At 44.6% G+C, this 21,366-nt stretch overlaps 1 protein-coding gene across 1 annotated transcript in view; it reads left to right on the top strand.

The window, feature by feature from the left end:
- The window catches only part of csmd1 (CUB and Sushi multiple domains 1), a 501,649-nt gene that overhangs the window by 407,678 nt on the left and 72,605 nt on the right, over positions 1–21,366 (top strand). The gene's annotated exons all lie outside the window — the stretch shown is intronic.

Here is a 21,366-nt window from a genome sequence, read left to right on the forward strand (position 1 = left end):
ATTATTGATAGGAGCAGAATTAGGCCATTCCGCCCATCAAGTCTACTCCGCCATTTAATCATGGCTGATCTATCTCTCCCTCAACCGCATTCTCCTGCCTTCTCCCCATAACCCCTGACCCCCGCACTAATTAAGAATCTTTCAATCTCTGCCTTAAAAATATCTATTGACGGCCTCCACAGCCGTCTGTGGCAATGAATTCCACAGATTCACCAGCCTCTGACTAAAGACATTTCTCCTCATCTCCTTTCTAAAGGTACGTTCTTTTATTCTGAGGCTGTGTCCACTGGGCCTAGACTCTCCAACTGGTGGAATCATCCTCTCCACATCCACTCTCCAGGCCTTTGACTTCCTTTGAACTCTTGTTTTGAACTCCATCTTAGATTGATGGAATAAAGGTGGTCTGTTGCCAAATTGAAGGCTTAGTTTGGAGATACAGCTTGGAAACAGGCCCTTTGGCCTGTGCAGGCTTCCCGGCTGCTTGCAGTTACAACTGCTACCCGCTTGTGACGCCTCCTCAGCCAGACCTTCTGTCACCACTGCCGGCCCACATAGCTTCCTCTGCCACTTCCAGGCTGAACCTGCCGCTGTCACCACTACCGCCTGCCCTCATCTGCACTCTGGTCTCCCGCAGGCTGCGGCCATCGACTCCATTGATCCTCGCCTCTCCCCCCGCCAGCTAGCAGGCGGCAGATTCCAGGCCCAGTTCCCGACCGAGAGTCTGAAGAAGGGTCTCGACCCGAAACATCCAGAGATGCTGCCTGACCCGCTGTTCCCCTGGCACTTTGTGTCCTTTTGTGTATTAACCAGCAACTGCAGCTATTTGTCTCCATTACTTCTCCTGTGATAATACCTTACATGGCCTGCATGGAGGAGATAATGATGGGAACTAATGACAATTGGCAATAATGGACACCATCCCATTGTGGCGGCTCCCAAGGGTCGTGCCATCATACTGTCGAACCCCTCGGCACGGGAGTGGTTCAGTCCGGAGGCAGCCCTTAGCCAGAGGGTTTAAAGGCAGGGGTTTGGGTGCCATCTTTCTCTTGTTTGGTCTTCCCTACAACCGGGAGGAACATAATAAAAGGTGCCTCTCAAATCACTGGACTTCGTGCTTCCTTTTGAGACCCACGCACTACACCATCCCCATATGGTCCATTATAATGAGTGTGTACTGCACAATTAACTCCAGTATTGTATTTCTTTGTGGTCCTTCATCAATTGCCTGAATTCCAACTGCAGACTCTAATTGCGCTCTATGTAAAATACTTAATACGCAATGAAACATTTGCTGTCCTTTGAGTTTTTAACATGATTGTAACATGATTTAACACAATTGATGCAGTCATCAATTGATGATATCACAGTCATTGAAATGCACAGATACCCTGCAGGAGGCACCTGATTGTTCATTACATCGGAAACAGGGAAATCTGCACGCAAAACATTTGTAGGCCTGATCTTTGGCAAAAGGTATTCCTTTGTCATTGACATACAAATAAAATACCATCTCTGGAAAGACTGTGGTGAATGAATTCGGGTGAATCTGTGGAATTCATCGCCACAGACGGTTGTGGAGGCCAAGTGCTGGAGTTACTCAACGGGTCAGGCAGCATACATGGAGAACGTGGATAGGTGACGTTTCGGGACGGAACCCTTTAGACTGAAGAAGGTTCCCCAACCTGAAGTTTCACCTATCCATGTTCTCCAGAGATACTGCCTGGCCCACTGAGTTACTGCAGCATTTTCTGTGTATCCACTTGTTATGCTCAAGACTGCCTCGTATGTGGCATGTAATTTATATCAGACTCAACAAGAATGTTCCAAGTTTAGATAAACCTGGCTCAGGTATCATCTGTAGGAATCTGAAATTGTATTTTGTAGAAAGATAGAAGGAACAGCAGATGCTGGTTTACCAAGGAAGAACGTCACCCATTCCTTCTCTCCAAAGATGCTGCCTGACACACTGAGTTGCACCAGCATTTTGTGTCTATCTTCGAGGTAAACTAGCACCTGTAGTTCCTTCCTACACATAACCAGCGGAATTGTTTTGCGAAAAAGAAAATCAACAGAGCCAACATTATTCCTGTAGGTTTTGCTGGCATGGAGGAGATAATGATGGGAACTAATGACTGCTGCCGGGAAGCAGAAATCACCTGTCCCTTGGTAATTAAAAGAGAAAGGTTGTGGGGAATTACTAGTCAGCAGGTGGGCTGACGAGAGATCGTGTTGCCTAGTTCTATCGGATATTCATCAGGAATGTCCTCACACCACACTCTCCCAGTGATTCAGGCACTGGTCTTGCTGCTGAAGCCTCATCATTGATCACACAGTGAGGTGCTGATGTTCTGAACGACTGGACAGCTGTTCAAACAATTAACAACAATTGACTGTGGTGGGTATTAACGAGGGAATTTTACACGTTTGCTCGTTCCTAGTTTCCAAAGTTTTAAGAAACTTGACATGATCGAGACTGTTATGACAATAATTAAGACAATGGTGCAGCAGGGTGGCACGGTGGCGCAGCGGTAGAGTTGCTGCCTCACAGCGCCAGAGACCTGGGTTCGATCCTGACCGTGAGTGCTGTCTGTACGGAGTTTGCACATTCTCCCTGTGACCGCGTGGGCTTCAGGTGCTCCTGATTCCCCCCACACTCCAAAGACGTGCAGGTTTATAGCTTAATGGCTTTCTATAAATTGTCCCTGATGTGTAAGATAGCTTGTGTACATGGTGATTGCAGCTCCACGCAGACTCTTTGGGACAAAGGTCCTGTTTCCATGCTGTATCTCTAGAGTCTTGGTAAAAGTCTCAAGTCTAAACAGCAAAGAAATAACAAACACGAGGTAGGAGATTTACACAAAGCACATTAAACATGGAAATTAATTTGACAATTTGAGACGGTGATGTTAATTTGCCTTCCATGTAGTTCTTTCTACGTGCTGTACTTTGGGAATGAAAATTTTAAAATGCTTAAGTATTCTTATATTTCAGGAGTCCGGCACAATACAACGTATTGTATTGTATTGTATTGTATTGTATTGTATTTAATAAACCATTTGGACAGGTACATGGACAGGAAACATTTAGAAGGCTATAAATCAAATGCAGGCAAATGGGACCAGCTTTAATGGGCTTCCTAGATAGACACAAAATGCTGGAGTAACTAAGTGGGTTAGGCAGTATCTCTGGAGAAAAGAAATAGGTGACGTTTCGAGTCAAGACACTTCTTCAGACTTGGTCATCTTGTTTGGCATGGACAATTTGGACCAAAAGGGGCATGATTCTGTGTGGTATGGATCCAATGACTGACTCCAGGAGTCATTGGAATTCTTTTCTTGTACATTTCACATCCACTGTATTATCACTTTAATAGCTCATACAAAAAGAATGCATTCTGTAAAGGGAGAGAATCATTCAGTGATCTAAATTTAACAATGTTAAATACTAAATTACACCATCATTATCTTTTTCTTTCAGAGCAGATGTTGACTAAAATTGTCAGCCTTGCGGCATCAAGTTGGGCGTTTAATATCATTACCAACTTGCACTGCCTTGGGCTGGCTTACGGTTCTTATAATAATGTGCACTCTGGCTCGAAGTCCTTCTATAAAAGTCCTTTCAGAAACCCATTGGATAAAGTGCTGCATGTGAGGATGCTAAACAAGATGAGAGTCCATGGTATTAGGGGGAATATACATTAAAAGTAATGCGCCAATTATGCAGGACAGTGAACCCCCCCCCCCCCCCCCCCCCCCCCTCCGAGCCCCCTTTTGTTCTTGACGGTCCACCTTGCTCTCGGGTTCCTCCTCTCTCTTGGTGGCGTGGATCCCGTCGACACCGGTAGCTCGGGGCCGCGATCGGAGACCACAGTGGGCACGCTGGGCCGACTGGCGGGTCCTCCATCCTCTGTCCACGACGGTTGATCCTCGATGAGCCGGACCTGTTTGCCAGAACACTCCCACTAATGCTGCTTCCAAACCTAACAATCATGTTTTTCTCCTCATCCTCACATGGTTAGCACCGGCACTGCTGCTGCTTTGTGGCCACGTCTCACACCTCATGTATTGTGCTCAGCCATAACACAGTAGGCCAAAGGCCCTGTTCCCTTGTTGCATGATGTTACGATCCTATGAACAAACACACCATCCACAACGCCTTGTATGCCTCTTGTCTGCACACCACTTGCACCTGTGCAGGACTAGGTATCATGCAGTCAGAGGTAGATGGAGCCAGTGGAGACCGGGTTCCATCCTGACTACGGGTGCTGTCTGTATGGAGTTTGTACGTTCTCCCCGTGACCACATGGGTTTTCTCCGGGTGCTCCGCTTTCCTCACACACTCCAAAGACGTACAGGTTTGTAGGTTAATTGGCTTCAGTAAATATTGTAAATCGTCTCTAGTGTGTTGGATAATGTTAGTGTACGAGGTGATTGCTGGTTGGCATGAATCAGTGGACCGAAAGGTCTGTTTCCATTTGAGCAGGACTAGGCATCATGCCAGATGGAGCCAGTGCGTGGGAGAAGGAAGAAGCTTCTCAATTTGTGAATTTAGTTGACAGGACAGCGCGAGTCATAACATGATTGACTGCTCCTTGATCGTTGACCAAAATCTATTAATATTCAGAGTATCTGCACAGGTAACCCTCTTCCCTTATCTTGCACTCTTCCAATTGAGAAGCTATAGAGAGTGGAGGCTTTCATTTGACTGCATTATAATCCATTGTGATAGCCAAGAGCAGCCACAGTAGGTAGCGAACAGTTGTGTACCAAAACACCAATTCAGATACTGTAGCTTAGACTCCGAAGAAGTGTCCTGACCCAAAACATCACCCATCCTTTTTGTTCAGAAATGCTGAGTTACTCCAGCATTTTGTATCTTTCTTCTGTAGCTTAGAGAATGGGATAGAGGCGGGATGCAATGGTGGCCAGATGCTGGGAGTTGCACAGGTTTAGAGATACAGTGTGGAGACAGGCTCGTCAGCCCACCGAGTTCACGCCGACCAACGATCAACTGTATCTGACACACTAGCTCTATCCAACACACTAGGGACAATTTACAGAATACAATTAACCTACAAATCCCCATGTCTTTGGGATGTGGGAGGAAACCGGAGCACCCAGAGAAAACCCAAACTCAGGGAGAAGGTACAAACTCCGTACAGACAGCGCCCGTAGTCAGGATCGACCCCGGGTCTCTGGCGCTGTGTGACAGCAACTCTACCACTGCACCAAGGTGCTATACTATCAGAGGAAAGGGAGAACATAGCTCATTTTGACTCCTGTTTTTTAATATATTCCTTCATGGATCACAGCTGACAGATGATTAAAGTTATTCTATTATATCCTGAGATACTATCTCAATATATGAATAGAACCCATGCTTATATTGTAGATATTGCACGTTGCCTGCTTAATTCAGACTGAAATCAGTTCTTAAACCAAAATGTTGATCGGCAAATGTAATTATAAGCAGACATTTTATATGCTATTCTAAAATATGGAGGTGGGAGAAAAATAATCTTTGTATCCTCATTGTATGGATGTGTAAACAACCTGCCCTTTACTTTTCAAATAAGGACAATTTAATAATTTAGTATAATATCTCCATGAAAATTTGCCAAGTGCCACCTGATAGGATCTTATGAAAGATATTGTGATAACGTCCTTAACGGTAATCTTTCTCAAATACTTGGAAATCCAAAAATGAAAAGTAAATAAAAGCAATATTAAAATTCCCATCTTCATTCATGATTTTCTCCTGAATATATGTTTTGAGGAACTCCTAGACTCAGCCTGGATGCAGGATTCATTCCTAATTTACTTTAGTTTAGTTTAGAGATACAGCGTGGAAACAGGCCTTTCAGCTCGCTGAGTCCATGCTGACCATCAATCACCTGTACACTAGTTCTATGTTATCCCAGTTTCTCATCCTACATATTGTGCTCGATACAATTAACCAAAGCCAATTAACCTGCAAATCTGAACGACTTTGGGATGTGGGAGGAAACCGGAGCACCCAGAAAAAATCCATACAGTCACAGGGAAAATGTACAGCAGCACCCCTAGTCAGGATCGAACCCACAACTCTGGCGCTGTGAGGCAGCAACTCTATTGCTGCGCCACCTCTTTATATGACTTTGTACCTTGCATTTGCTGGGAGGTGTGCTGCTGTTTCCTTGCATGCTCAACCATTCCATAAAGGTGTGACACTATGCACTTATACTTGGTTTACCAGAATGCAGCCTAGATTAGAGGATTACCAAGAACAGCAACAATAGTTTGTGAACAATTATGTCCAAAGACACCAATTACGATACTGCAGCTTAGTAAACGGGAGAGAGGTGGGAAGCAATGGTGGTTAGATGCTGGGAGAAAATTGCATAAGTTTAGAAATACAGCAAGGAAACAGGTCCTTTGGTCCCCCTACATGGAGAGACTGGAAAATCTTGGATTGGTTTCTCTGGAGCATTAAAAAATTGTGAAGTGACCTGATAGAGAAATATAAAAGTCTGAGATACATTGAGAGGGTAGACCCTCAGATTATTTTTCCCAGGGTTGAAATGTCAAAGACTAGACTTTTAGACTTTTGAGATATAGCGTGGAAACAGGCCCTTTGGCCAACCAAATCCGCACTGATCATCAATCACCCCGTACTCTAGCACTATCTTACACACTGGGGACAATTTACAGAAGCCAATTAACCTACAACTCTGTACATCTTTGCAGTGTGGGAGGAAACCAGAGCACCCGGGGAAAAAATCACATGGTCACGGGGAGAACGTACAAACTCCATACAGACACCAACCGTAGTCAGGTTCGAACCTGGGCCTCTGGTGCTGTAATGGCCGGTTCTCACGGTGCGACCTGACGCAAGATGTCACCAGAGTGAAGTGGTCGTGGTCCAGCACGAGTTCCGCACGATATAACGGGGGGTAGATAAAGAGTTCCCACGGTACTCGGCAATTCTGTCATTTGTGCGAGTGACTTGTCCGTCTCCCGATCTTTCCCGTTAATCGTGAATGAACATCGTGGACTGTAGTGTAGTTAATCACGTGGCACAAATGATGTCACTTTTTTTCACACACTATATAAATATCCTCTGTTCGTAGAATTGTCTCATTTGCAGACATGCCTATACAAAGTTGGTTCGAGTACAGGCTGGTTGTTATTTTCATTGACGTGCTGTATGCATTAGCGCAACATGTGCATCGAAAACGCTTGCGTGAAGGCAGAAGGGTGAGATTAATTAAAAAGAGAATTAAGAGGAAGTCTCACTGGGTTAAGCCCATGTTTCAACGGAGACCTCAATTTGGACAATATGAGCAACTGCTTAATGTGCTGTGCGAAGAGGATAAAAGTGCATTCAAAAACTTTGTCAGAATTTCACCCGAGCTCTTTAATGAGTTAAAGAATAATTTGGGACCTCTGCTGAAGAAGACTGACACTGTAATGAGAAAGGCACTGGAACCAGGGTTGCGCATAGCAATCACCCTCCGCTACTTGGCCTCAGGCGATTCTTATAAAAGTCTATCTTACAACTTTCTTATCGTCTGCTGAGGCTATTGGGGAGGCAACAGCTACTGGGGAGGCAATCTCAAATCCAACTTGATCACCCTCTCCCTGCTCCAAGGAGCCCACAGGCATCTCCTCTTGCCTCTCCACCTGTCTCTCTTGCTGAGTCTCCTCCTCATTTACCTGCATGGCTAAAAACTTTCTGACTTTCTTTGACCCCTTTCTTTGCGCTTTTCTGAGAGGCATCTCTGCAAGTCTTACTGTGAAAAAGATTCTCAAATAATGACAATTAGGTGGGACGTCCTCAATGGACACATGGTCCTTTGGCGATATTGAGATGACCTTTTTTACTCACCTTATGTCCCCTCTGTCAAGCTTCCGGGTTTACCGTTCGCAGGAGTTCCCACGGTACCCGCAAGAGTCATTACGGATATCGCACGGATATCGCACTGGCATCTGCGTTCATACAATGTTGCAACGCTCACCAAAAAGTGCTCAAGTCACTCTTGGAGAAATTCAAAAATGTTTGAATTTTCTCCCGACCTTACAAAGTTACACGACTACCTGCTGTTAGCGCCACGAAGGTCCTCGGTGGTCCACGAATGCCGTACTGTTATCGCAGGAGGTTCCCACGATGTTAAACTCTTGTTAAGTCTTGCGTCAGGTCGCACCGTGAGAAAGCCCTTTAAGGCAGCAACTCTACCTCTGTGCCACCCTGTCGACTAGAGGGCCTAGCTGTAAGGTTATAGATGGAAATTTTAAAGGCGTTTTTTTTTTACACAGAGGGCGGGGGGTATCTGGAACCCGCTGCCAGGAATGGGTGGTGGAAGTAATTGCAATTGTGGTGTTTAAAAGGCTGTTAGATAGGCATATGGAAATACAGGAAATGGTGGAATATGGATCATGTCCAGGCAGAGGAGATTAGATGTTTGTCACAGACATTGTGGGCCAAAGGGAAAAGTACTGTATTGTTCCATGTGTTATGTTCAAATGACCTGCACCATTCCTGGCAGCTACTTATTGAGGCACAGATTGCCTTATTGTAGCTCCAGCAATTGTGTGATCAGCACCTTAGTCAGTACATGCATCAGAGGAGAGAACAGTGATGCTCATCATTCCAAGGGGTAGTCAGTGTCAGCATCGAAGCCTTCATCATCAAGAACCAACTAAGATGGGTCGGTCATGTTGTTCGGATGGAAGACGAGCATCTACCAAAGCAAACCTTCTACCCCCAGCTTGAAGAAATCAAACGGAAAAGTGGCGGACAAAAGAAGATATTCAAAGATGCCTTAAAAGAAAACCCAAGCGGTCTCAATCGACATCGACAATTGGGAAACCAATGCCTAGAACAGGAAACTCTGGCGAACCATCATCCAAGGAGGAACAGCGATCTTCGAAGCCAAGTGGTGCGCAGAATTAGAAAAAAAGAGAAGAAAACAGAAAGAGAGGCAGCAACAACCAAAGCTCGATCTGCCATCTGGAATTATATGTCCTGAATGTCGAAGAACTTTCAAAGCCAGGATTGGATTCATAAGCCACATGAGAGTCCATAAAAACAACAGAACGTAGACCATCATCCTCGACCTCGAGGTTAGCCACGACGAGTGACTGACCTTTTGCTAATGCTGCCGCCTATCAACAAACTGTGTGAATTTGTCTTCACTATGGGTAGGGACAATGGGTGTTATTCACCAGCCCTCTTGTCATAGAGTCATACAGTGTGGAAACAGGCCCTTTGGCCCAACTTGCCCACACTGATCAACATGCCCCATTTATGTGTAGGGAAGAACTGCAGATGCTGGTTTGAATCGAAGATAGACACAAAATGCTGGAGTAACATCAGTCTGAAGAAGGGTCTCAACCTGAAACATCACCCATTCCTTCTCTCCAGAGATGCTGCCTGTCCTGTTGAGTTACTCCAGCATTTTGTGTCTCTGCCCCATTTATACTTAGTCTCACCAGCCTGCGTGTGGCCCATATCCCTCTAAACCTTTCCTACCCATGTACTTGTTTCAATGTTTCTTAAACATTGTGTACCTGCCTCAAGTACTGCCTCAAGCATTGTTCCATATACCTACCACCTTTTGTGTTAAAATGTTGTTCTAAATAAATCTTTCCCCCTCACCTTAAATATGTCCTCTGGTTCTTGATTCCCTCACTCTGGGTAAAAGACCGTGTGTTTACCCTATCTATTCCTCTCATAATCTTATACACCTCTAGAAGATCACCCCTCATTCTCGTGCACTCTAAGGAATAGAGTCCTAGCCTGCTCATCCTCTCCTTGTAGATCAGGCCCTCGACTTCTGGCAACATCCTCGTAATTATTCTCTGCACCCCTTTTCGCTTTAACAACTGAAGAATGGCCTTGACCCGAAACGTCACCCATTCCTTCTCTCCAGAGATGCTGCCTGTCCCGTTAAGTTACTCCAGCTTTTTGTGTCTATCTTCGGTTTAAACCAGCATCTGCAGTTCCTTCTTACACATCTTTCCCATATCAGGTTGGCCAAAACGATGTCTGACGCCAGTTAGCTAAAATTCAAGACCACACTTATCCAAAGTGCGTCGCACACAAACTCTAGCCTTAAATCCATATTTCTACATTATATGGCATAAATATTGGCGATCCCTGCAAAACTTCACCTTGTGTGTAATTTGTTTTCCATGCATTCAGTTTTCATTTGCTGAATGGATAATTGATTTATCCAACACTACGACTTTCCAACTGTCTGCTTCTGCATGTAGTTAATAAAATACCTGGTCCCTGGATTGTCATGATCGAATCATACAGGTTCCTGGCTGCCTGGTGAGAGGTTTTCTGGGGCTTAGCTGTATGCTTCTGTATCACTATTATGTACTTGTGCTAATAGATGAAAATAAAAAATAAAATCCCCACCTTCATTGACCTTCAGTTAATGTCTACTGTTGTGAGTTATATGTTGTATTCTGATAGTAGGGCAATTACTCTTCAGTTTAGTTTAGAGATACAGCGTGGAAACAGGCCCTTCATCCCACCAAGGCCATGCTGACCAGTGATCACTCCGTATACTATTTCTATCCTACACACTGGGGGCAATTTACAGAAACCAGTTAACCTACAAACCTTCACGTCTTTGGAATGTAGGATGAAACCTGCACGGTCACAGGGAGAATGTACAAACTCCACACATAGACAGTAGTAGACATCTGAAGAAGGGGTTCGGCCCGAAATGTCACCTATTTCCTTCGCTTCATAGATGCTGCTGCACCCGCTGAGTTTCTCCAGCATTTTTGTGTACCTTCGATCTTCCAGCTTCTGCAGTTCCTTCTTGAACACACATAGACAGTACCCTTGATCAGGGCTGAACCTGGATTTCTGGCTCTGTGAGGCAGCAGCTCTACCCACTGCGCCACTGCGCCACTCCTTATTTTGGAATCAGAACAAATTATTTTTGCCCACTGCTATTATAACTAGCCAATGTATGCGCCAAGTTTAATTTGCACAACTTATTTCACCACAGGGAATGGCTTACTTTGTAATAATTAAGTTAACTTGAAATCATTGTTTTATTTTCCAGTTCTTTGCTGAATGATTGAAATTACAATGTGGAGGAAGGAACTGCAGATGCTGATTTAAACCGAAGATAGACACAAAAAGCAGGAGAAACTCGGAGGGTCAGACAGCATCTCTATAGAAAAGGAATAGGTGATGTTTAGGGTCGAGACCCTTCCTCAGACTGAAGAAGGGTCTCGACCTGAAACGTCACCGATTAATTTTCTCCAGAGCATTTTGTGTTTATCTTCCATTGAAAATATAATTCTCACGTGCAGATCTAGGGAAGGTCAGCTGATAATACTGGCCTACGCTGTTAGAATTGAGAGTTCCAGAGTCCAGATCTGCAACAAAACACCTTTAGCCTCAGTCAGAATGATCTAACTTTAGTTTTTCATGTAACAATGGGCAAGTTGACACTGATACTATCTCCGTCAGCTTTATTCCACTGTTAAGGTTTAGTTTAGTTTAGTTTAATTTTATTTAGTGTCATGTGTATCAAGGTACAGTTAAAAATGTTTTTGTGGCGTGATAACCAGTCAACGGAAAGACTACATGTTAACAATAAAGTTGTCCACAGTGTACAGATGCAGGATAAAGGAAATAACATTTATTGCAAGATAAGGTCCAGAAAAGTCCAATTAAAGAGAGTCTGAGGGTCTCCAATGAGGTCAATGGTTGGTCAGGATCGTTCTCTAGTTGGTGATAGGATGGTTCAGTTCCTTGATAACAGCTGGGAAGAAACTGTCCCTGAATCTGGAGGTGTGTGTTTTCACACTTCTGTACCTCTTGCCTGAAGGTCGGGAGAGGGAAGAAGTGGGTGAGGTCGGGATGAGGCTGGTCCTTGTTGATGCTGGTGGCGTTGCTGAGGCAGCGTGAGGTGTAGATGGAGTCAATGGAAGGGAGGTTGGTTCCCCAGAGCTGCGTCCACAATTCTCTGCATAAGTCATGGGAGCAGAAAGGAGTCATAGGAGTAGCTGTGAACATACTCACATTGACCAAGATGCCCCATTTACTCTAGTCCCACCTGCTTGTGTTTGGCCCACATCCCTCAAAGCCTCTCGTATCTATGTACCTGTCCAGGTGTTTTTTAAATGTTGATAGTAATATTGACCTTTTATATTCTATAATATTTAAATTAAGCTTACAGATGAGTAACTCTGTATTAAGTAGAGGCGTTGGTGTGCTTTCTTGGCCATTGCAACGATGCAAGTAAGAATTTCATTGTTCTATCTGGGACATATGATCATTAAACATTCTTGACCCTTGACTCTCTTGATGTGGCTTGTCCAGGACAAGTTTTTTTTTTTTAAATTATTTTTATTAGAAGCAATTGTACAAGAATAAAACATTCGGCATGTAAAATTATACAATTATTGTACAGCTTCAGTTTCGACCTTTTAACCTGAAAATGAGGGAAACGAACAAGAGAAGGAAAAGGTGAAAAGTGAAAAGATAGGACCCGTAGGCTACCAAAGTAGTGTGGCCAAAGAGTGAGTAAAGATATAAGAGAGGAAAAGGAAAAAAGAAAGAAAAAAAGAAAAAAGTGGAGATACCTGCCCCTCGTCCCCCCCCCCCCCCCCCCCCCCCCCCCTCCCCCCCTCCCCCCACCCACCTCACCCAACGCATAGTTGGATTAAAATACAAATTTGTGTTGCGCCATACTATCCTTGTAAGAATTCGGTAAAGGGTGTCCATGTCTTGAAAGATTTATCTGGTTTTTCTGCTGTCCAGGACAAGTTGATGGTGATATTTACTCCTAGAAATTTGAAGTTTTCAACCATCTGTACTTCGGTGCCATCAATGAGGTGTTTCTACCACTTCGCTTCTTGAAGTCGATCACTATCTCCTTTGTCTCGCTGACATTTAGGGACATGTTGTTGTCTTGACAACAGGTTACGAGGTTCTCAATCTATTTACTGTACTCTGTCTTGTTATTATTTGAAATATGGCCCACTATCGTCTGCACATTTGTAAATTGAATTGGATTTGCATTTGGCTGCACAGTCGTGGATGTACAAGGAGTAAAGAAGGGGACTGAGAACACATCCTTGCAGATTTACAACTCTCTGGGTGAAAAAGTGTTTCCTCATCTCAGTCGTAAATGGCTTACCCCTTATTCTTAAACAGTGACCCCTGGTTCTGGACTCCCCAACATCGGGAACAGTTTTCCTGCATCTAGCCTGTCCAATCCCTTAAGTATTTTATATGTTTCAATAAGATTCCCTCTCATCCTTCTAAATTCCAGTGAATACAAGCCCAGTTGACCCACTTTTTCATCATATGTCAGTCCCACCATCCCGGGAATTAACCTGGCGAACCTCCACTGCACTCCCTCAATAGCAAGAATGTCCTTCCTCAAATTAGGAGACCAAAACTGCACACAATACTCCAGGTGTAGTCTCACCAGGGCCCTGCACAACAGCAGTAGGACCTCCTTGCTCCTATACTCTAATCCTCTTACAATGAACACCAACATGCCATTTGCTTTCTTCACTGCCGGTTGTACCCGGGCTTGATGGTCTGCACCCCAGGGTACTTAAGGAAGTGGCTCTAGAAATCGTGGACGCATTGGTGATCATTTTACAATGTTCTATAGATTCAGGATCAATTCCTGTGGATTGGAGGTTAGCTAATGTTATCCCACTTTTTCAGAATGACGGGAGAGAGAAAACAGGGAATTATAGACCAGTTAGCCTGACATCGGTGATGGGGAAGATGCTGGAGTCAATCATAAAAGATGAAATAGCGGCATATTTGGATAGCAGTAACAGGATCGGTCTGAGTCAGCATGGATTTATTAAGGGGCAATCATGCTTGACTAATCTGTAACTGGACTTTCAGAACGCATTTGATAAAGTCCCACATAGGAGATTAGTGGGCAAAATTAGGGCACATGGTATTGGGGGTAGAGTGCTGACATGGATAGAAAATTAGTTGGCAGACAGGAAACAAAGAGTAGGGATTAATAGGTCCCTTTCAGAATTGCATGTAGTGACTAGTGGGGTACCGCAAGGCTCTGTGCTGGGACCGCAGCTATTTACAATATACATGCAGATTTAGATGAAGGGATTCAAAGTAACATTAGCAAGTTTGCAGACGACACAAAGCTGGGTGGCAGTGTGAACTGTGAGGAGGATGCTATGAGAATGCAGGGTGACTTGGACAGATTGGGTGAGTGGGCAAATGCATGGCAGATGCAATTTAATGTGGATAAATGTGAGGTTATACACTTTGGTAGCAAAAACAGGAAGGCAGATTATTATCTAAATGGGAAATGGGGAAGTACAGCGAGATCTGGGGGTCCTTGTTCATCAGTCAATGAAAGTAAGCATGCAGGTACAGTGGGCCTTCATAACAAGAGGAGTTGTGTATAGCAGCAAATAGGTCCTTCTGCAGTTGTACAAGGCCCTAGTGAGACCACACCTGGAGTATTGTGTGCAGATTTGGTCTCCTAATTTGAGGAAGGACATTCTTGCTATTGAGGGAGTGCAGCGTAGGTTTACAAGGTTAATTTCTGGGATGGCAGGACTGTCATATGCTGAGAGAATGGAGTGGCTGGGCTTGTATACTCTGGCATTTAGAAGGATGAGAAGGAATCTCATTGAAACATATAAGATTTGGACATATAAGGGTTTGGACACGCTAGAGGCAGGAAACATGTTCCCATTGTTGGGGGAGTCCAGAACTAGGGGCCACTGTTTAAGAATAAGGGGTAAGCCATTTAGAACGGAGATGAAGAAACACTTTTTCACACAGAGAGTTGTGAGACTGTGAAATTCACTGCCTCAGAGGGTGGTGGAGGCCGGTTCCCTGGATACTGGAGAGCTAGATAGGGCTCTTAAAGATAGCGGAGTCAGGGGAAATGGGGAGAATACAGGATCGGGGTACTGATTGGGTCCGAATGCTCGAAGGTCCGAATGGCTTACTCCTGCACCTATTGTCTATTGTCTATTGACTCCAAATTCCATGAGTTTGGCGATGAGCTTGGATAGGATAATAGTCTCGTGCTCTCTCATATTTGTCAAAAACTTTCATTGCATTGCACGAGCGTGCAAGTTCAATCCTTACCCTTCTCTGCTCAAGATGAATGTAACCCAACTGGTTCCTGCTTTCCTGATAATTACAATTACATATTTCCCATAAAAATACTTGAAAATCACATACTCCCTCCTCAGCTTTTCTATTCTTTCTGTAATAGGTTTGTTGATATATATATATATATATATATATATATATATGAAGTGCACTCAATTATTGTCTAACCAAGGTTCAAATGTTTTGCGCAACCACTTTTAAATTTTATCTCATGAGGAAATTACTTATAAAAGCAAAGTGCTGGAATTTATGGCCTTATAAAGATTTTAGAATTATTTTATAGGTGCCATTTCCAGGCTAGCATTTAATATCTATCCGTACTTACCCTTGAGAAGATGGATGCCCACCAACTTCTTGAAAACTGCAGTCCTTCTGGTGAAGGGTGCTGCCGTAAAATTGTGGGCAAGGTAGTGAGAGAACCTACGAGTGATGGTCATGGTGTCATAGAGCCTGGATGCAGACCCTTCAGCCCGACCAATATGCCCCCTCTACACTAATCCCACCAGCCTGCGTTTGGCCCATATCCCTCTAAACCTATCCTACCCGTGTACCTGTCTAAATGGTGATGCTATTGTCCCTGTTGATGGTGGAGCCTGTGCATTTAATAAGTGCTGTCAGAATAGCTCGGACAAGCATTTGCCATGCATCGTGTGGATGGTACGCCCTGCAGCCATGGAGTACCAGTGGTGAAAGGAATGAATGCCTAAAATGATGCCCAATCTACTTTGGTAGCCACGTTTAAAAATGGCCAATTCCGCAGATAAGTGGTGACTCCAAGTCCTTTGATGAATTGATACTTGCCAATAGTCATTGCATCAAATATCAAGAGCTTTGAGCTCTGAATATTATCTTCAGAAGTTCATAACTCATAGGAGCAGAAGTAGGTCATTCGGCCCATCGAGACTATTCCACCATTCAATCATGGCTGATCTATCTTTTTCTCTCAACCCAATTCTCTTGCCTCTCCCCATAACCCGTGACACCCTTACCAATCAAGAATCTGTCAATCTCTGTCTTAAAAATGCCCAATAACAGCCTCCACAGCCGTCTCTGGCAATGACTTCCGCAGGTTCACCTCCCTCTGATAAAGAAATTCCTCCTCATCTCCTTTCTAAAGGTACGTCTTTTTATTCTGAGTCTATGTCCTCTGGTCCTAGACCCTCCCACCAGTGGAAACATCCTCTCCACATCCACTCTATCTAGGCCTTTCACTATTTGTTATGTTTTAATGAGGTCCCCCCTCATTCTTCTAAACTCCAGCGAGTACAGGCCCAGTGCCGTCAAACGCTCATCATAAGTTAACCCAATCATCCTCAGGATCATTCTCGGAAACTTCGTGGTAGGCTCCTCTCCAACGCATCCTTCCTCAGATATGGGGCCCAAACTGCTCACAATATCTGCCACTTATCAGCCTGAATGTTGTCTTGGTCCATGCTGCAAGCAGGTGTAGGCTTCCTTTGTTGTTTAATGATTTATACATTTATAGTTTCTGATACCATTAGTAGACAATGCAGTTAATGCTAAGAAAAGGGTGAGCAACTTATTCATTTGGACAAAAAATGTCACCTATTTGGAAAGTCATGTGTACAGTATGTGGCTGTTCTGGTTTATTGATGTCTTATTGTAATTGGTTACAGTTTTCCTCATTTCCCTCAATTTTTCAAACTTAGAAATTATGTTTTTGATTGGAAAGAAAATGGGATTAAGGTAGGATTGATGTTATGGGGTGTTTGTTGATGGGTGTGAACTCACAAAGGGTGTGTTTATATGCTGCGTCTCTGTAGGACTGTTTGCATCTATGAACCCTAAAATCAAAACCATTCGTTACTAGCAAGGGTGAACAACAATTATAGGAATAAAGCACTTGTGTCAAAAGATATGAAACTCTGCTTATTCCTTTCAGAGCCTTTCTCTACTGTACATCTAACAAAACTAAAGCTGCAACTATAAGAAAGAAAGATGATGGGTAGACTTTGGAGATACATGGCAGAAACAAGCCCTATGGCCCACTGAGTCTGGGCTGATCATCGATCACCATGTACACTAACATGATCCTACGCACTAGGGACAATTTACAATTTTTACCGAAGCCAATTAACCTACAAACCTGTACATCTTTGGAAACCAGAGCACCCGGTAAAAACCTACATGGTCACTGGGAGAACGTAAAAACCCCGTACAGACAGCACTGAGGTCAGGATCAAACCTGGGTCTCCGACACTGTAAGGCTGTACCTCTCCCGCTGCGCCACCGTGCCGCCACATCAATTAAAAACTACCACTCAGGGCTCACCTCCCTGCCTCACTGGGTTAGTGAAAAACCAGTAAGAGTAAATAATGATTAAAACTGAAAGAAATCATCTGTTACTGAGTTTAAAAACAATGCATGTCCTAATTTTTAAAATCTTTAGCAGGTGATTTATTTCTGTCATGACTCAGGGTAGTGAGTACAGCAGTTGGGATATCAAGTTACAACTATATAATACGTATGTAAGGCGAGTAGAACACAGATTGCTGGAGGAACTTAGTGAGTTAGGCAGCATCTCTGGAGGACATGGATAAGCTGCTATCACATGCTAGGCTTTGTTGCTCCTCCACTTATTTGCCAGCTTTCTTCTCCCCTATTACCATCTGTCTGAAGAAGAGTGTCGACCCCAAACATCAACGATTCATGTCGTCCAGAGATGCTGCCTGACCTGCGGAGTTACTCCAGCACTTTGTACTCTGGACAAGATTCCAGAATCTGCAGTTCCTTGGCAATGAGCCATCCTCTTGAACTGTGATGATGATGATCCTTTATTGTCACATGCACCGATGTACCTAAACACAGTGATAATCTTTGCTTTGCATACAATGCAGTAAAATCATACTATAGATAAGCATAATCATAGATACATACAAAATTGCAACAACTGTGGTGTAATAGCCGAGACAGTACACAGAGTTGCCACATTTCTGGTGTCCACAAATTTTTAACGTTTTTCAGAGTGCAGTCGTATCTTGGCCTTAAAGGCCCGTTGTCATGGCAGCACCAATCCTCTCCTCCGTCCGCCGCCTTCTTAAAGATGGCCATTATCCAGCGTCCACCGGCATCCCCAACTCCCTCCCTCCATCCTCCCCAGTTCCGGGTCTTTGGGGTCAAGCAGGAGACAAGCCTCGGATAACTCCAGGAGGGTTCCCGGTTCCGCGGTGGGTGAGCCAGGCCTGTTGTCGAGGTATGGGGCAGCACAGTGGCGCACGGGGCAGTGGAGGAGTGATATAGCGGAGGAGTTGCTGCCTCGCTGCACCCGACATCCGGGTTCGATCCTGACTACGGATGCTCTTTGTACGTTCTCCCTGTGACTGCGCGGGTTCCTCTGGGTGCTCCGGTTTCCTCCCACACTCCAAAGACGCGCAGGTTTGTAGGTTAATTGTCTTCTGTAAAATTGTCCCTGGTATGTCGGATCAAACTAATGTACGGGTGATCGCTGACTCAGTGGGCCAAAGGGCCTGTTTCCATGCTGTATCTCTAAACTAAGCTAAATGAGTAAATCAACAGCATGGGCAGAATGACTGCATTTCTCTCCGTAGAAACAAGGATCTGCAGATGCTGGTTCACAAAAAGTACACAAAGTGCTGGAGTAACTCAGCAGGTCACTCAGTTCACCCACTGAGTTACTCCAGCACTTTATGTCTGCATTTCTCTATGACTTCTATGTAAATGCTTTTCATCATCATGTCATGATCACCTGCAACTCACCAGCTAAAGTGCGCTGAATCCAGATCGCAAAGGAAATTTCTCAAGGAAATTGGATAGCAATTTGAAAAGGACAACAATTGTAAAATCATGGCTGGTAAACTATTTAAACATTCTAAACGATGTTGAGGAGGGAGCACAGACAAAATGGGCCAAATGGTCTGCTTCTGTGCTGCTGTGCTTTATCTTACACTTAATGTTTTTCCCTCTATCCTGGACGGCTCGATTGTAATCATGTATAGTCTTTCCGCTGACAGGATAGCACACAACAAAAGCTTTCACTGTACCTCGGTGCACGTGACAATAAACTAAACTAAAATAAAGCAAACTAAACTAAAGTAAATTAAAATAATGTATATATTTGTACAAATATATACTCAGTCCTGCTCAGAACTGCTGTAGCTTTGGGAGCAACAACAACAGCAGGAGGAGATTAGCAAGAGATACGACTGATTGGCTCTAGCCCAAGTAGGAGAAGAGAAGTGAAAACAGTTTAAGTACAGGTCAAGGACAGGCAGACTTGACTCAGAACTGCTGTAGCTTTGGGAGCAACAACAACAGCAGGAGGAGATTAGCAAGAGATACGACTGATTGGCTCTAGCCCAAGTGGGAGGAGAGAAGTGAGTCAGTGCTGGGAAAACAGCTGAAAACTGAGGAATTTGTAAATTGGTAAATCAGGCAATTTATCAGTCAATTTAAGTAAGACTGCTCTTAGGGAGCGGCAGTGAGTGAGCGGCCCTGTGAGTAAAGTGTGAGTCTTTGGCTCGAGAGTCTTCGGAGAGGAGACCACGCAATACGCTTGAGAGGTAGAGACGAAAGAAGGAGATGTCAGGCAAGCTGATTCAGTGCGATGCTTGCAGTATGTGGGAGGTCAAGGACACTGCTGGTGCCTCTAGCTGCTAAAAATGCGAAAAGTGCATCCAGGTAGAGCTCCTGAAGGGCCGTGTTGGGGAACTGGAGAAGCAAGTGGATGACCTCCGGTTCGTCCGAGAAACGGAGTCGTTCCTCGACAAGTCCTACAGTACGATTGTTACACCTAAGGTACTGGAAGAGAGAAGGTGGGAGACAGTGAGAACGGGAGGGAAGCATGGAATGCCAACGTCCCCGGGGGTTGTACCTCTTGTGAACAGGTTCACCCACTTAGAAGCTGTCGGGACAGAAGAGGTGTTTACACTGGGCGGCGGACTGGCTTGTGTTACGAATAGGGCTGTTGAGCCAAAACCAAAAAGGCCTAAGGCAGGCAACGCCATTGTAGTAGGAGACTCCATTGTGAGAGGTACGGACAGGGGTTTCTGCGGCAACAGACGGGATGCGAGGATGGTGTGCTGCCTTCCTGGTGCCAGGATCCAGGATGTCATGGACAGAGTGCAGAAAATCCTCAAGGGCGAAGGTGAACATCCGGAAGTGGTAGTGCATGTCGGCACAAACGATGTCGGAAAGAAGGGGATGAATATTCTGCAGCGTGACTTTAGAGAGCTCGGAAAAATGCTGAAAAGCAGGACCTCCAGGGTTGTTATCTCCGGTTTGCTTCCAGTTCCTCGTGCTGGCGAGAGCAGGAACAGGGAGATACGGGACCTGAACGTGTGGCTGAGGAACTGGTGCACGGGGCAGGGATTTAGATTCTTAGATCACTGGGATCTGTTTTGGGGTAAGGGGGAACTGTACAAAAGGGATGGATTGCATCTTAACAGGTGTGGGACCAGCATTCTGGCAGGCAGGTTTGCCACTGCTACACGGGTGGTTTTAAACTGAATAAGGGGGGTGGGGTGTCGAATGGGCTAGTAGAGGATGGAGTTAAAGGGAAAGGGTTTCTTAAATGTGTGAGCGTGGAGACAGAGGGGTGTAAAATGAGGGTAGAAGCAATAGGTAGCAAGGTGAAAAGTAAAATTGGCAGGCCGGAACATCCAGGGCAAAAATCAAAAAGGGCCACTTTTCAACAAAATTGTATAAGGGGTAAGAGTGTTGTAAAAACAAGCCTGAAGGCTTTGTGTCTCAATGCAAGGAGCATTCGTAATAAGGTGGATGAGTTGAATGTGCAGATAGCTATTAATGACTATGATATAGTTGGGATCACGGAGACATGGCTCCAGGGTGACCAAGGCTGGGAGCTGAACATCCAGGGATATTCAATATTCAGGAGGGATAGAGAGAAAGGAAAAGGAGGTGGGGTAGCGTTGCTGATTAGAGAGGAGATTAACGCAATGGAAAGGAAGGACATTAGTTTGCAGGATGTGGAATCGGTATGGGTAGAGCTGCGAAACACTAAGGGGCAGAAAACGCTGGTGGGTGTTGTGTACAGGCCACCTAACAGTAGTAGTGAAGTTGGAGATGGTATCAAACAGGAAATTAGAAATGCGTGCGACAAAGGCAAAACCGTTATAATGGGTGACTTCAATCTACATATAGATTGGGTGAATCAAATTGGCAGGGGTGCTGAGGAAGAGGATTTTTTGGAATGTATGCGGGATAGTTATCTAAATCAACATGTAGAGG

Source organism: Amblyraja radiata, chromosome 5 (genome assembly GCF_010909765.2).
Source record: "Amblyraja radiata isolate CabotCenter1 chromosome 5, sAmbRad1.1.pri, whole genome shotgun sequence".
In the NCBI taxonomy this organism is placed as follows: domain Eukaryota; kingdom Metazoa; phylum Chordata; class Chondrichthyes; order Rajiformes; family Rajidae; genus Amblyraja; species Amblyraja radiata.